This window comes from Phyllobates terribilis, unplaced genomic scaffold (assembly GCF_046119375.1).
Source record: "Phyllobates terribilis strain yellow unplaced genomic scaffold, ASM4611937v1 Scaffold_1__5_contigs__length_1240528914, whole genome shotgun sequence".
Classification (NCBI taxonomy): Eukaryota; Metazoa; Chordata; class Amphibia; order Anura; family Dendrobatidae; genus Phyllobates; species Phyllobates terribilis.
Window position 1 is genome coordinate 133,268,685 of NW_027362761.1, and position 14,692 is coordinate 133,283,376.

At 37.6% G+C, this 14,692-nt stretch overlaps 1 protein-coding gene across 10 annotated transcripts in view; it reads right to left on the reverse strand.

Annotated features, from left to right (window-relative positions):
• LINGO2 (leucine rich repeat and Ig domain containing 2) overlaps nucleotides 1-14,692 on the reverse strand; it is a 2,408,131-nt gene that overhangs the window by 1,322,313 nt on the left and 1,071,126 nt on the right. The window lies entirely within an intron of this gene.

A 14,692-nucleotide genomic window follows, 5' to 3' on the forward strand; every position in this document is an offset into this window, starting at 1 on the left:
TCCCCCTCCTTTTACTCCTCCACCTCTTTTCTTTTCGCATGACTATATGTACTTGTCACTTTTCCATGTGTTAGTTGTGTCTTCTGAGCAGTTTGTCAGCTTTTGGACACCTTTGAAGGTGTTTTCTATGTGTTTCTATGTGTTTTTGTTTGCCTGCCATTGGTTTTAACGGTGTTCGAAGGTGTTCGACGAACAGTTCGACGAACAGTTCGGCGAACACACGGGTGTTCGACGAACCGAACCGAACTCGAACACTACGGGGGTGGCTCAACACTAGTTAGAACAAACCATATTGCTAAATATATTAGTTTGGAAATATTATTAGATCACTTTGTTACCCAAATTAAACAATAGTTAATATCCCCCAAATCTTAAATACATAATTGAAAAGGGTCCATATTTTATAATAACAGTCCTTTCATGGCGTTGCCTGGTAACTACTTCAAAGTCCAACTGGACTTCAAGGCCTTGCACAGCAAAAGAGATTATACATAATTAACATTAATAGTACTTGATTAATCATAGAAATGTATAATAGCATGATGAAGATGATTGTTAATAGCATAGATAATAAACAGCAATCAGTAAATTGCTCTGAGAAAATGATGGCAGGTAAGCTTAGAATATGAAATATATTTCCCTTAGATGGATTTCTCTTGTTATAGATCCTGTAATAAGCATAGCATGCATATTAACATAAAGCATTAAACTATGGTAAAACTATATTTAAAAAAAACTGAATACAAAAGTTATATACGTTATTTATGTTTATTGTAGTATGTTGTAAATCAGTTTGTATTTTTAATTGACCACTGAAAGGATTCTGTCTGCAGGTTTTTGCTATGTAATCTGAGAGTAGCATTATATAGGGGCTGAGAGACTGATTCCAGTGATGTGTCACTTACTGGGCAGGGTGTTTCTGTTTCAATAAAATCAGTGCTTTATCAGCAGGTGATTATCACTACAGGACTAGATGCCTTGTGCCTCCTAGTCAACTGTTCTATATGACTATGCCCCCACCACTGATTATCAGTGTACACAGAAAGCTGCCAATCAGTGATGTGGGCATGGTCATGCAAAGCTCAGCATTCTGAGCACTAATAGATTTGCAGTAGAGAAAACAGCGATATTATGAAAATGATAGCCAGCAGACCAGCAAGGGACACATTGCAGGAATCAGGGTCTCAACCCCTTCATAATGCTAGTCTCAGTTTACACAGCAACAATCTGATAAGAGTATCCCTTCAAGAGTGGATAATTTTACTCATGCTGAGTAGAGTTAACCAGTGCATCTCCATAACACAATTGTAATTGAATAATGCAACACAAAATAAAAAAAAAGTCACTGTAATTAGTCAGTAGCATATTTAGTACACTCCCTGACAGAAGTTATGTCGCTTATCCATGTTATGTAAATAAAAGCTTATAACCTGATGTTAAATTCATCCATTGGTTTTATAAATTACTCTTTTGAAAGCTGAAACCCTCCCAAATTTGGTTTAGGTTAAGAAAATAAATTAGCATCAATGCTGAAATATTGATCATTTCATGAACACAGAATGGTCAGATTTTGGCAAGACAAAAGTTTTGTCGCCCACAGAAAGTAATGTGATATTCAAACAAATAATTATCTTAAAATACAAATATATGTTGCATAACATTTGTGAATGAAGTTGTGGTGCTATTAGAGTCATATTTAATATTTTGTGTGACTTCCATGAGCTTGAAGGACTGCATCCATGCGGTTCAACAATGATTCATACAATTTATTAATGAAGTCATCAGGAATAGCAAAGAATGCAGTCTTACATGCCTCCCAGAGTTCATCTAGATTCTTTGGTTTTGTCTTCCAAGCTTCCTCTTTCATCCTACCCCAAACATGCTCAATGATGTTCACATCTGGTGACTGGGCTGGCCAGTCCTTGAGCACCTTGATCTTTTTTGCCTGGAGGAACTTTGTTGTAGAGATGGATGTATGAGATGGAGCACCATCCTGCTGCAGAATTTGACCCCTTTTATGATTCGGAATGTAAGAGGTAGCTAATACTTCTTGATATTTAAGGCTATTGATATTGCCTTCCACCTTGTAAATGTTTCGCACACCCCCATACTGAATGTAACCCCAGCCAGACCATGATCTTTCCACCACCAAATGTAACTGTTTTCAGGTATTTTGGATCCATACGGGCTCCAGTAGGTCACCTGCAGTATTTGCGACGACTGTGGTGTAATTCTACTGAAGATTCGTCAGAGAAATCCACCTTCTGCCACTTTTCCAGCGTCCATCTGTTTAGCAGGCTGTGGGACTTTGCAAATGCAACACGTTTTTTTATTTGCCTTTTGTTTATTGCTGGCTTCTGGGCACTGATTCAACCATGGAGGCCATTTCGAGACAGAATCCTACAAACTGTTCTAGTTGACACTGGGACTTGAGGTGACCAGGCCTGTTGGAGCTCTGCTGCAGTGGAAGAGGGGCTTGCTTTGGATTATCTAACCAACAAACGTTCCTCCTGAGCAGTTGTCTTGCAGGGTCTGCTGGACCTGGACTTGTTAAACACATCTCCAGTCTCTTCAAATCTTTTTTTAATTCTTTGTACTTGACGCTGAATCACATTAAAGGTGCCAGCCACCTCTGCAGTGGATCTAGTCTTCAGCCTCTTGATAATCAAGGCTTTGGTCGCAGGGTGGATTTTTGGCAGTTGAAGTGAAGGTCTGGGGTGCTGGGTTTCTTTATATACACACCCACTAATTAATCTATCATTTACTGAGCACTGGTGAGGATGTAAACTAGGATTGGGTGCATTATACGACCAGGTGACAAAACTTTCGTCTTGCCAAAATCTGACCATTCTGTGTTCTTTTAATGATCAATGCTTCAGCATTGATGCCAATTTATTTTCTTAACCGAAACCAAATTTGGGAGGGTTTCAGATTTCAAAAGAGTAATTTATAAAACCAATGGATGAATTTAACTTCAGGTTATAAGCTTTTATTTACATAACATGGATAAGCGATATAACTTCTGTCAGGGAGTGTATAGGGCTAGATTTGTAGATCACTACAAAAATCACTCTGAATAATCTCTATCTGTAATAATACATTCCGTAAGTCCAAAATCTCTTAAATTCTGAAAATCTACTTCTATCCATAGCCAAATGTCAAATATTAAAGAGAGAGCAGCAGATATTATGGTCAGTTTACCCCCATATATATGATATGACTGCTGCATCTTGGTATACCAATGTGCATGATGTCTGCGTGACTTTACAATAGTCATCCACAATATTCAAATCGCTGGCAGGTGACAGTGGCAAAGATTCATATAATTAGGCAACAATTAAACAATAAATTCCCAAAGCTGATGTGTTGGAAGAAAAAATATTAAAAAGGCAAAGGATGTGATTGGTAAGCAATTGGGTCAGAGTACCTTCTCAATAGCTGATCATGTTGGGAGGTGCAATGATCTATACTTTACCATGGTTGGAATTATTTGTTCGCTAGATCATTAAGTTATGGTTATTACATCATGATATATTTATTTACTTTAGCATAACTCACTATGAAATTATTTTTTTAATGCCATTTAACACATTTATTGTTTATTGCTCATAATAATGGGCTAAACATTTGGTACTTTGTATTACTTAGCCTTATAATCTTTTGGCACGTTGACCCTATTATGTGCAACGATATCATTCATGTTACATACCATGCTAATATATGAGTGGACTAATACATGAATTACTTGTAATATCTTTAATCAACATCCATTTCTCTTTGCATTTATTTTGGTGATACCTTCTTTTAATACATATTATTTGTCATTTTATGATTTTTTATGTAATTGAACAAGATCCATCTGATTGGATTGTACAATATATGTTCTGGGTGTACTCGCTTATTTTAGGTTTGATATTAAGTTTGAAGTGACTGCACCTCTATTATGTAACTAATTATTTTTGTCTCTCTGGCTTCTTGCCATTATTGTAGATTTCAACAAAATCATGAAAATAGAAATCAGCCAGTTGCCATTCTTCACCATGGGTAGAGCTACTGAAGTTAAGTTGACATTTTTCCAAAACATCCATAAAAATAGTCATCATAATGGCAAATGTCTACATCGCTGTATATGCTACACATGGATTTTTTTTTTAATGCAAATAGAAGTGATTTAAAATATAAAAAAACTTTTCACAAACTTAGAGTGTCTGGTGATTAGCTGGATATTTCCAGCTTCTGAAACCCCTTAAAAAGCTGATATCATGGTCATTATCATGGCAAATGCAGTATCACATAAAAACATTTGACAAACTCATCTTTTCAGCAACATCTGACAAAGAATAAGTTTTCATTTTATAATAATTGTACATTTCACCTAATAAGTGAGAAAACTATGTGAGTAAGATGAATCATCCTCTGATGATGACAGCGCAAGAAATGATGTTGGACTGTCCAACACCTTTCTAGTAGAATTGCCAATCTTTAATTAAGTGGGGATCATAGGAGCAGGACTGACAGTCTGGTAATATCTTCACACAATTTTTCACACCCAGTTTTTTTTTTTAAGAAACAAGAAAGACTGTCTTGAAAATGAACCCTATCAATCAGTTTATGTATAACTTTCATCCTAATTCACTACTGTGAGTATAAACTAGTTAAAAGACTTGTGATTTATGCACGGATGAACCAGTTAGCAGAGTTCAGTAGATGGTTGTGTCACCTCTTACAAAAGAGCTATCACATGCAAGTATGTGAAACTTCTTTAAAAAAATACAGTTAATACAGTTATTGTTAACTCTCTTAAGAAGTAGGTGATACATAAACATGTATGAACCTTCTTCAAAAAATCTAAGAGCCTACCTAGGCTGCACTAAGTACTAGCCAAGCTACTAAAATGGGTTCTTCTATGTAAACTATTTTATTAAAATGTAAATGTTCAGTTAGATTAAAGTTGCTCCCAAAATAACAATGGTGTCTAATAATAACAGATATATTTATTTATTTGGCCTATATAACTCAGTTTTAAATCTATTCCAAATTGCACATATCACCTCCTAAAAGATACCCAGGCTGTTTACCCTGTTTACCTTCTATTTGCATTGGCACTGTTCTCCTGTGGTTAATCTGCTCCTGGCAGTCTCTTTAAGCAGGCCTACTGCCAGCAAAACTCTGTTCTGGGATATTTCTAGAACTGAGCTGCCTATGTGGGGGATTATGTCAGTGAAACGGGAGAAGCCCATATTACAGTGCAAAGAATCCATGCCCGGGAATCAATGGTGAGCTTCCTGTGTGAATGTAACTAAGAGGAGCAATGTATTGCAGGGGCTGAGATGAGTGATATTCTGCAAAATTGGGCTCTATGTAGGTGGCTTAGAGGAAAAATATACTGCAAAATGAGGCGGTATACATAGCGACTGAAAGGAGAGATATACTGCAGATGGGGCTATATACAGGGTGATGAAAAAAGTTGTATACTGCATAATGAAGCTGCCAATAGAGGGGCTGAAAGTGAAGTTATACTGAAAAATCTGACTGTATATAGAGGTGGTGAAAGGCAAGATATACTACAGACTGGTCCTGGCTGTAGAGAGCCTGAGAGGAGCTATATATTGCAAGATCAGGCTGTATATCTAGAGGGCTTAATGGAGAGAAATATTTCTGGATTAGGCTGTGTATAAAGAGCACTAGAAACTGTGATGTACTGAAGGATGTGGCTGTGTATTCAGGGGAGCTGATAGGAATGATATACTGCAGGATGGGGTTGTATATGATGAGTTAAATTGAGTGATATATTGCAGGATGGGGTTATATATAAAGGGGTTGAGGGGAGTGATATTCTGCAGTATAGGGCTGTTTATAGTAGAGCTGAGAAAAGTGATGAATTACAGGATGAGGCTGAATAAAGAGGGATTGAGAGGAGTTGAGCTGGCTGTTTGTTGCCTGCTGTAGATATCATTGATATGAAACTGTAAATGCTTCTCTGTTAATGAATATGACAGAAGATTATCCTCTGATATATGCATCAACAGTGCATCATCTGCAGTTCTACATCACTGATATGTCAGAAGTAGGCAACAAACACAACTCAACACTGCCAAGTAATTGCAAGCTTTGATCTAGAGGAGTGAAAAAGAGTTATGTTGAGCTATAAACTAGTTGACAATGATGTAAAAGGCTATACTTATGTAGATGGAATAAGACAAAATTGGTCAGGCAGGGTAATGCACAGGAACAGACAGTGCAAAGAAACAATAGGTGATTTTTACACTGAGATTAGCTTGATGATAAGTCAGAGAGGTGTGGCTAGTAAGGACCGCACAGGACAAGAGAGGGTCTGCAGCACTGAAGAGAAGCAAGTCTGTTCCTGCAAAATACACAAATATATAACAAGCATTCTTTATGAACAAAAGTATTGAGACACCAACACATTACACCTACACAAGCTTTTATAATATTCCCTCTAAATCCATAATCATTAGTGTGCAGTTGGGCTACCTTTGCAGCTAAAATTGCTTCAACTCTACAGAAAAGGCTTTCCATAAGATTTTGGAGCATGTTTGTGGGAATTTTTGCTCATTTGTGAAGTAAGGTACTCATGTTGAATGAGAGAGCCTGTCTCAGAATCACCATTCTAGTTCATCCTAACTTTGCTTATTTGATTTGTGTTCAGGGCTATGTGCAGGCCAGTAAAGTTTTTCTACACCACCTCACCCTACCATCCCATGATGGACCTTGCTTTGTCCATTGGAGCAATCATGTTGGAAGTAATCCCACAAAGGTAAAAGCAAACAAATGTCCAAAATAGCTTGGTATAAGGAAGAGTTAAGATTTCTCTTCACTGGAACTAAGAGGCTTATGCCATCCCCTGAAAACAACCTCATAGCAATATACTTTCTTCACAAAACTTTATAACTGACATAGTAGTCAGACAAGTAGCATTCTCCTGGAATTCACTAGACCCAGACATATCCATTTTATTGCTAGATAGAGAATCAAAATGTGTCACCTCACAGAACACCTTTTCCCTGTTCAGAGTCCAGTGGGCTTTAGACTGCTCTGTCTAAAAATTTGCATTGAGCATTGTGATGTAAGGCTTTCATGTAGCTAGTTGGCCATAGAAACCTCAGCAATGAAGCTTTCAGTACACAGTTTTTGTGCTCATATTAATGCCAGAGATGGTTTGGAACTCTGCACTTACTGATTAAGCCGAGTGCTGACTTTTTTTGCATTATGTGTCTCAGCAGTTGGCAACCTTCCTCAGTAACTTCATATGGTCTTTCACTTCATGGCTGAGCTGATGTTGTTGCTAACAACTCCACTATTCAATAACACCATTCAAAATTGATTCTGGATTGTTTAGTATGAAAGAAATTTCACAAATTAAATTGGAACAATGATGGTATCCTAATACAATACGACATTTGAATTCCGTAAGCACTTTTGAGCAAATCATTCCTTAATAACTGTTAATAAAGGCAGACTGCAGAACTAGGTATTAGATTTTATACACGTGTGGCAATGTGACTGAATGAAATACCTGAATTCAATGATGAAAGGTGTGTCCCAATACTTTATTTCTGTATAGTGTATACTTACATAGGAAATAGTGAACCAAGCATCTATCCAAGTTCACCATGTGCCCAATTATTAGGCAATTTGTATTTTTGATGATTAATTTTATTATTAAACAACAGCATTGCTGTCGGTCAATACAAAATGTTAATAAACCTGAAACCTGAATATTAAAGGAAGTACAAGTGAGGTTTTGTCTTTCTTAGAATGATATCTATGTGTGCATAATTATTATGCAACTATTAGTCTGTATATTTATTATGCAAATAAATGAAAATGTAAATTTTCCCATCTTGATTGGTTATTATTCTCACTTTAACAATGAAAATAAACAAACAACTCAAAATATACAAAAATACATTTCTGTCTTTTCTAAAAAATGTCACTGACCAATACACAACACCCCTTCTTTTCAATAACAATCATAAGCTTTCTATCTATGGAGTCTGTTAATTTTGTAATCTGTTGATGACCAACTTTTGCACAGCACTAACCATAACCTCCAAGACACTGTTCAGAAAGATGTAATGTTTTCCTTCACCATAAATCTCCAATTTAAGAAGGGCCCACAAGATCTCAATAGGATTTAGGTCAGGCGAGGAAGGGGGACATGTCATTATTTTTTCAGCTTTAAGTTCTTTACTGGCTAGTAAAGCAATGGAGTACTTCAATCCATGCGATGAAGCATTGTCTTGATGAGATACTTGGACCTTCAACCCGAAAATGTTTAACTAGCTAATCTTTAATAATACCAGCTCATAGGAGTAGCAACTTGCTGGCATCTGAGTCGAAATGGAGGTTTGTGACTGCTATTGATCCAGCCTTAGGCCCCTCCATCTGGTCATTCAAGAGTCACTCTCATCTCATCAGACCAAAAAACTTTTAAAACATTTGTATTTATACTTTTCTTGGCCCAGTCTTGACATTTCAACCTACAGTGGTGTGAAAAAGTGTTTGCCCCCTTCCTGATTTCTTATTTTTTTCATGTTTGTCACGCTTAAATGTTTCAGATCACAAAACAAATTTAAATATTAGACAAAGATAACACAAGTAAGCACAAAATGTAGTTTTTAGATGAAGGTCTTTATTATTAAGGGAAAAAGAAATCCAAACCTACAGGGCCCTGTGTGACAAAGTGATTGCCACATTCCCTTTAAAACATAAATTAACTGTTATTTATTACATCTTTGGGAAGCAGAGTTAAATTTCCCTAGCCACCCACAGGCCTAATTACTGCCACACCTGTTCAAAATCAAGAAATCACTTAAATAGGACCTGCCTGACAAAGTGAAGTAGACTAAAAGATGCTCAAAAGCTAGACATCATGCTGCAATTCAAAGAAATTCAGGTACAAATGAGAAGCAAAGTAATTGGTATCTAATCTCTGGAAAGGGTTATAAAGCCAGTTCTAAATCTTTGAGACTCCAGCAAACCACAGTGAGATCCATTATCCACAAATGGCGAAAACATAGAACAATGGTGAACCTTCCCAGGAGTTGCTAGCTGACCAAAATTACCCGAAGAGCACAGTGGTGACTCATTCAAGAGGTCACAAAAGACCCCACAACAACATCCAAACAACTTCAGGTCTCACTTGCCTCAGTTAAGGTCAGTGTTCATGACTCCACCATAAGAATGAGACTGGGCGAAAATGGCATGCATGACAGAGTTCCAAAACGAAAACCACTGCTGAGCAAAAAGAACATAAAGTCTGTTCTTAGTTTTGCCAGAAAACATCTTCATGATCAGCAAGACTTTTTCGAAAATACTCTGTGGACTGACGAGACAAAATTTGAACTGGGCCATGTATGTTTGGATTTATTTTTCTCTTAATACTAAAGACCTTCATTTAAAAACTGCACTTTGTGCTTACTTGTATTATTTTTGTCAAATATTTAAATTTGTTTTGTGATCTGAAACATTTAAGCGTGACAAACATGCAAAAGAATAAGAAATCAGGAAGGGGGAAAAAACTTTTTCACAACACTGTAGTCTTATTCAGTGGTCGTAGGGTTTCATCCTTCGTTACCTTGCCATATCTCTGAGCACTGAACACACTGTACTTGTGGGCACTCCAGGGAGGTTGCAGTTCATGAATATGACAGCACTGGAGGATAATGGCTTCCTGGTCACTTCACGTTTAATTCTTCTCAAATCTTTGGCAGTTAATGTTTGTGTTTTTTTCTAAATATTCTTTTTCCACCCTGTCGACAATTTTCAACAAAACTTTTGATGGCTATGAAATTACTCCCCAATATCCTAGCAACTTTATGGGTGTTGCCTCCCCATATAAGACTTATAACAATTTTTGACTTCTCAGAGTCAGTTAAATCTCTTTTTTGGCCTATTTTGCCTGAGGAAAACAAGTTGCCTAACAATGCTGCACACCTTGATAAAGGATGTTGATATCCTTAGGCCTCACCCTCATTACACAAATACACATCACCTGATCTGCTTCATCCAATTAGCATTCACGATTATACAGTTTGGAGTTGGAAAATCTGCATAAAAATGATGATATGGTCAAAATACTCACCTAATAATTGTGCACTTGTTGTAGTCTGCCTTTACAAACATTTGTTAAAGAATGAGTCTTTCTAAAGAGATCACTGAATTTGATTGTGATATTATAATAGGACGCCAGAATTATTCCAATTGAATTTGTGAAATTTCTTCCCTCGTAAACATTCTCCAATCAACAATTTTTTTTCTTGGTGGGGTGGAGGGGGGAATTTTTGTAGCTTTTTCATGGTTTACATTCTGAATTGAAAACTCATAGATACAGAAAAAATATAGGAAGCCATTAGATTACTTTATCTCCATCAAATGTTTCCATTGTAACAGAAGTACATGACCATAAATAATACTTTTGTTATAATCCATTTGTTTCTAATCTCTTACATAAAAATATGTTCTTGGGCCTAATGTTAATTTAATTGCGATTGAAGGAAAAATATCTATTTCTGCAAGTCAAAACACTGAGATGGTTAAACTTTATACTCGTTCCGCTTTAACAACTGCAAAACCTCCATTTCATGTCTCTAATCCTGTCTGCCCTGTGAGGAGTACATTCCTCTCTACCTTTTCAATGTAACCGCATTATATGCACATTTTATTTAGCAGCCCAGTGAGCTTTGTCAAGCAAACAGTTTACCAGATAGTGACAGCAGCTGCCGAGTTGCAGCTCAGTGTAACAATGCGGGATTTTATATGCATGCTGTACTAAGAAGTCACAAGACAAAACGCTTTACATGTATATGACAGATTATCAACCTAAACACTTGCTATTCACATTGTGAGTTGCAAAACTAATTATCTTATAATATAAAATGTAGTAGGGCAATACAAACTGTACTGGGGGAAATAAGTTATAGGGCAAGTAGAAATGAATCTTCTATTTATTTCTACCCTTACTTTATAATATAAAACCATAGACACACTGAGTACCACCAACTGATGTCTCTGTTAAACACTTGTTTCTCATAGAAGAATATCCCATAATATAGCATGTGATGGAGCATTGCATATTGTAAAGAATGTTTACTGGATTCTAACAGAATACATTTTGGCTTTTAAAGAGAACATTTAGCGTTCAGTAAGGCCTAATTGAAGAAAGCAATAAATATAATAATCAATAAAGTAGATAATCAGTATAATATACAAAAAGTAGTGATAAAATCCACAGTATAAATATATAAACACCTATCGTGGCTATAATTAACCACTATAACAATACCAATGTAAACACAGGTCCAAAAGGAAGGATACCTTAGGTATAATACCTACCAAATGCCATGAGTGGACCTTGTAACTCACACTGCACAGTACCCCAACACACATTTTGTGTGTAACTTCATGATGGGATTTGTAGTATGCTTTTGGTGAACCTTATACTTAGAGCACACTGCCCTATTTGGAATTTTAACCCCTTTGTGCACTGTACATCCTACACTGGGGTAATCATGTGCTGTAGGGCGGCCCAGGAATAGGTTTCCCTCCACATGATGCAGATGCTGGCATTGGTGTCTGACATCTGTGGCCGTGAGCAGACCACAATCTCATAGAATCATTGAATGTTAGAGTTGGAGGGGACCTCCAGAGTCATCGTGTCCAACCCCCTGCTCAATGCATAATTCACTAAACCATCTCAGACAAATGTCTTTCCAGCCTCTGTTTGAAGACTTCTATTGAAGGAGAACTCACCATCTCTTGCGGAAGGCTGTTCCACTCATTGATCACCCTCACTGTCACAAAGTTTTTTCTAATATCTAGTCTGCATCTTCTCCCTTTCAGTCTCATCCCATTGCTTCTCATGTTTCCATGTGCAAATGAGAGTAAAGCCGATCCCTCTACACTATGACAGCCCTTCAGATATTTATAGACAGCTATTAAGACTCCTCTCAGTCTTCTCTTTTACAATCTAAACATTCCCAAATCCTCAAACCGTTCCTCAAAGGACATTGTTTGCAGACTGGCATGTGTCCAAAAGTCTCAGATTGACGTTTACTTTAGACCACGACGTCCAGCTGTAAGAAGGCCATATGAAGTCACTGTGCATGCATACTTACGACCAAAAATCCCTGCCTACAGAGATCATCAGGCCCTATATGTATATGTGGCACAATGGAGGCATGGAGAACTGGACAGCAGGTGGGGGAAGAGGGGTGCAAAGTGGTGAGCATTAAGGTAAGTATACATTTTTCTGAAAGTTAAAAATAAAAAACACACCTCACTGTTCACTAATCAAGCCAACTCCACTACTTCATATACTGTTCTGTTCGCCACGTCTTCATTGCACTGTATCTATGCCATTTTTTACTCTGCACTGGGACTTCTTCATGTGACCAGGCGCAGTGACCTCTGCAGCTTAAAGCCTGAATTTCCAGCTCGGTGCTCAATATAAACCATTGATAGGCCACACGAGTTTGCTGCACATGTGCAGTGATTTCTGGAGCCTGTTTGCAGACAGAAGTCCTGGCCTTAAGTGAACTGGGGGTCTTAGATGCGGTGAAATGGAGGTGTGGAGAACTGGATAGCGAACAGGATACAACGGGCACAACCGGAGAGATAAGGTGTGTATGAGTTGTTTTTTTCTTTTTACATCTTACATTTATTATGCTCTGGGGTCTCGAGAGGCTGGAGTAAGATTATAGACATGGCTCACACCACCTGTAAGATGCTCTAGATTCATTAAGAGGTGTGCAGCTCTTCAACACACCATTCATCAAGACCAGAAAGAAAATCGCTAGTCTTGTCGGATCATGGCCATTGTGTATCATCAGATTTCTTGCTCTTCCCCAATATTTTATTAGTATTGACTGCAGTTTAATGAAAATGTGTCTCTTTACTTCAATCTGACATTTTTGCACAGATGGTATAAATTAAATTAGAATGAAATTAAAAAAAATCAACATCTGTGAAATTCATAAAGCGGTTTACAACGTATATGAAAAGATAAGATTTTGCGGCGTACAATAATTAGCACTTCTCCTATATTTCATATTTACAGAAGACTTTTTTTTCAAATAATTCAGTATATCCCAATTAAAATTTTCCAACCGCTAGCTCATGTTTTTGCTAATCCCTCAATACAATACGTTTTGGCTTTTACCAAGTCTGATTTCTCCAGAGACGATGCCTTCAAGCCAAAACATAATTCCTACAAGAACATTTAATTTCAATAATTGAAGTAATTTAAGAATACCTAAGATTACACACAATGGATAAATAGGACACAGCAATTTTATAATGTCAGAAATTAGACTGCTTATGTTATGTGAAATCCATGTCTCCGTTCATGCTAACCTTATGCATTTTTTTTTCATTTCCCTCACTCTTTTCTTAGCATCTCCAGTTAATGGCAGCAAATTTCTAAGTGATTTGGTTAGCTAAAATCACCTTTACGGTCAAAAAGTTTTTTCTAATATCTAATTTGTATCTTCTCCCTTTCAGTTTCATTCCATTGCTTCTCGTTTTTCTATGTACAAATGAGAATAAGAATTTTCCCTCTACACTGTGACATCCCTTCAAATATTTGTAGACAGCTATTGAAGTAGTTAGGTCTTTATTTAATTCTTCAAATATCAAAATACTTATTAATAGTATTAGACTTGGCTGTTATAGCCATTGAAACTTGCGAAACTCATTGTGGGCTATTGTGGAAGATGAATACCTGAACAAATTGTTAACCTGTGAGTGTAAGGCTGTTTGCCCAAGATGCGTTTCTTAAGCATTTCCGCAGCGGCAATTCCGCTGCTGAAACGCTTAAAAAACGCTTGGTAGAAGGCCTGCCATGTTCCCCAATGATAATCCGCATGTGCTGTGCACATGCTGCAGAAATTTCTGCTGCGGATTATCATTGCGGAAAAATACGCAGCACTACCAATTATTTTGCGGAAGCGCTGCGTTTACGCCGCCATTGACTTGCATTGGAACGCTTGGAATCCGCATCACTGCATCTGTACATGCGGAATCCAAGCGTTTCAATGTGCGGATGGTACCCGGGTGTGGAGGACAGGAGACTCTCCTCCGGACCCGGGTACCATAGAACCTGTAAAACAAAGAATAAAATAAAAAATAAATATTATACTTACCTTCTGATGGCCCGCGGTGTGCTTGTCTTGGCTTGCTGGCAGATCGCAGTGGACTCAAGGACCTGCACTGACGTCATTTAGTAATGTGACGGGTCACGCGACGCTGACGTCGGCAGGTCCTTCAGTGTACCGCGAGCTGCTGGCAAGCCGAGACGCATCGAATAAAGACTCCGGGGGCCATCAGATGGTAAGTATGATATTTGTTTTTTATTTTTTAACATTCTTTCGGTCACACTATATAAATCCATGCCATTTGCATGGATTTATATAGTGCGACCAAGTTGTCAAGCACTTTCCAAGTGATGCTAAAATCACTTGGAAAGCGCTTGACAACCCGCATGCGGAAATGCAAGTGAAGAATGCTTCACTTCCGCTTGTCCCTGGCAGGAAAAACGCATGTACAATCCCCATGCATTTTTTTCTGCCAGAGATATGCAGAAACGCTCAGGAAAAAATACGGAGCATTTCTGCATCGTGGGCACATAGCCTAAGACAATATAGGCTACATCTAACTGTATGAGGGGCTA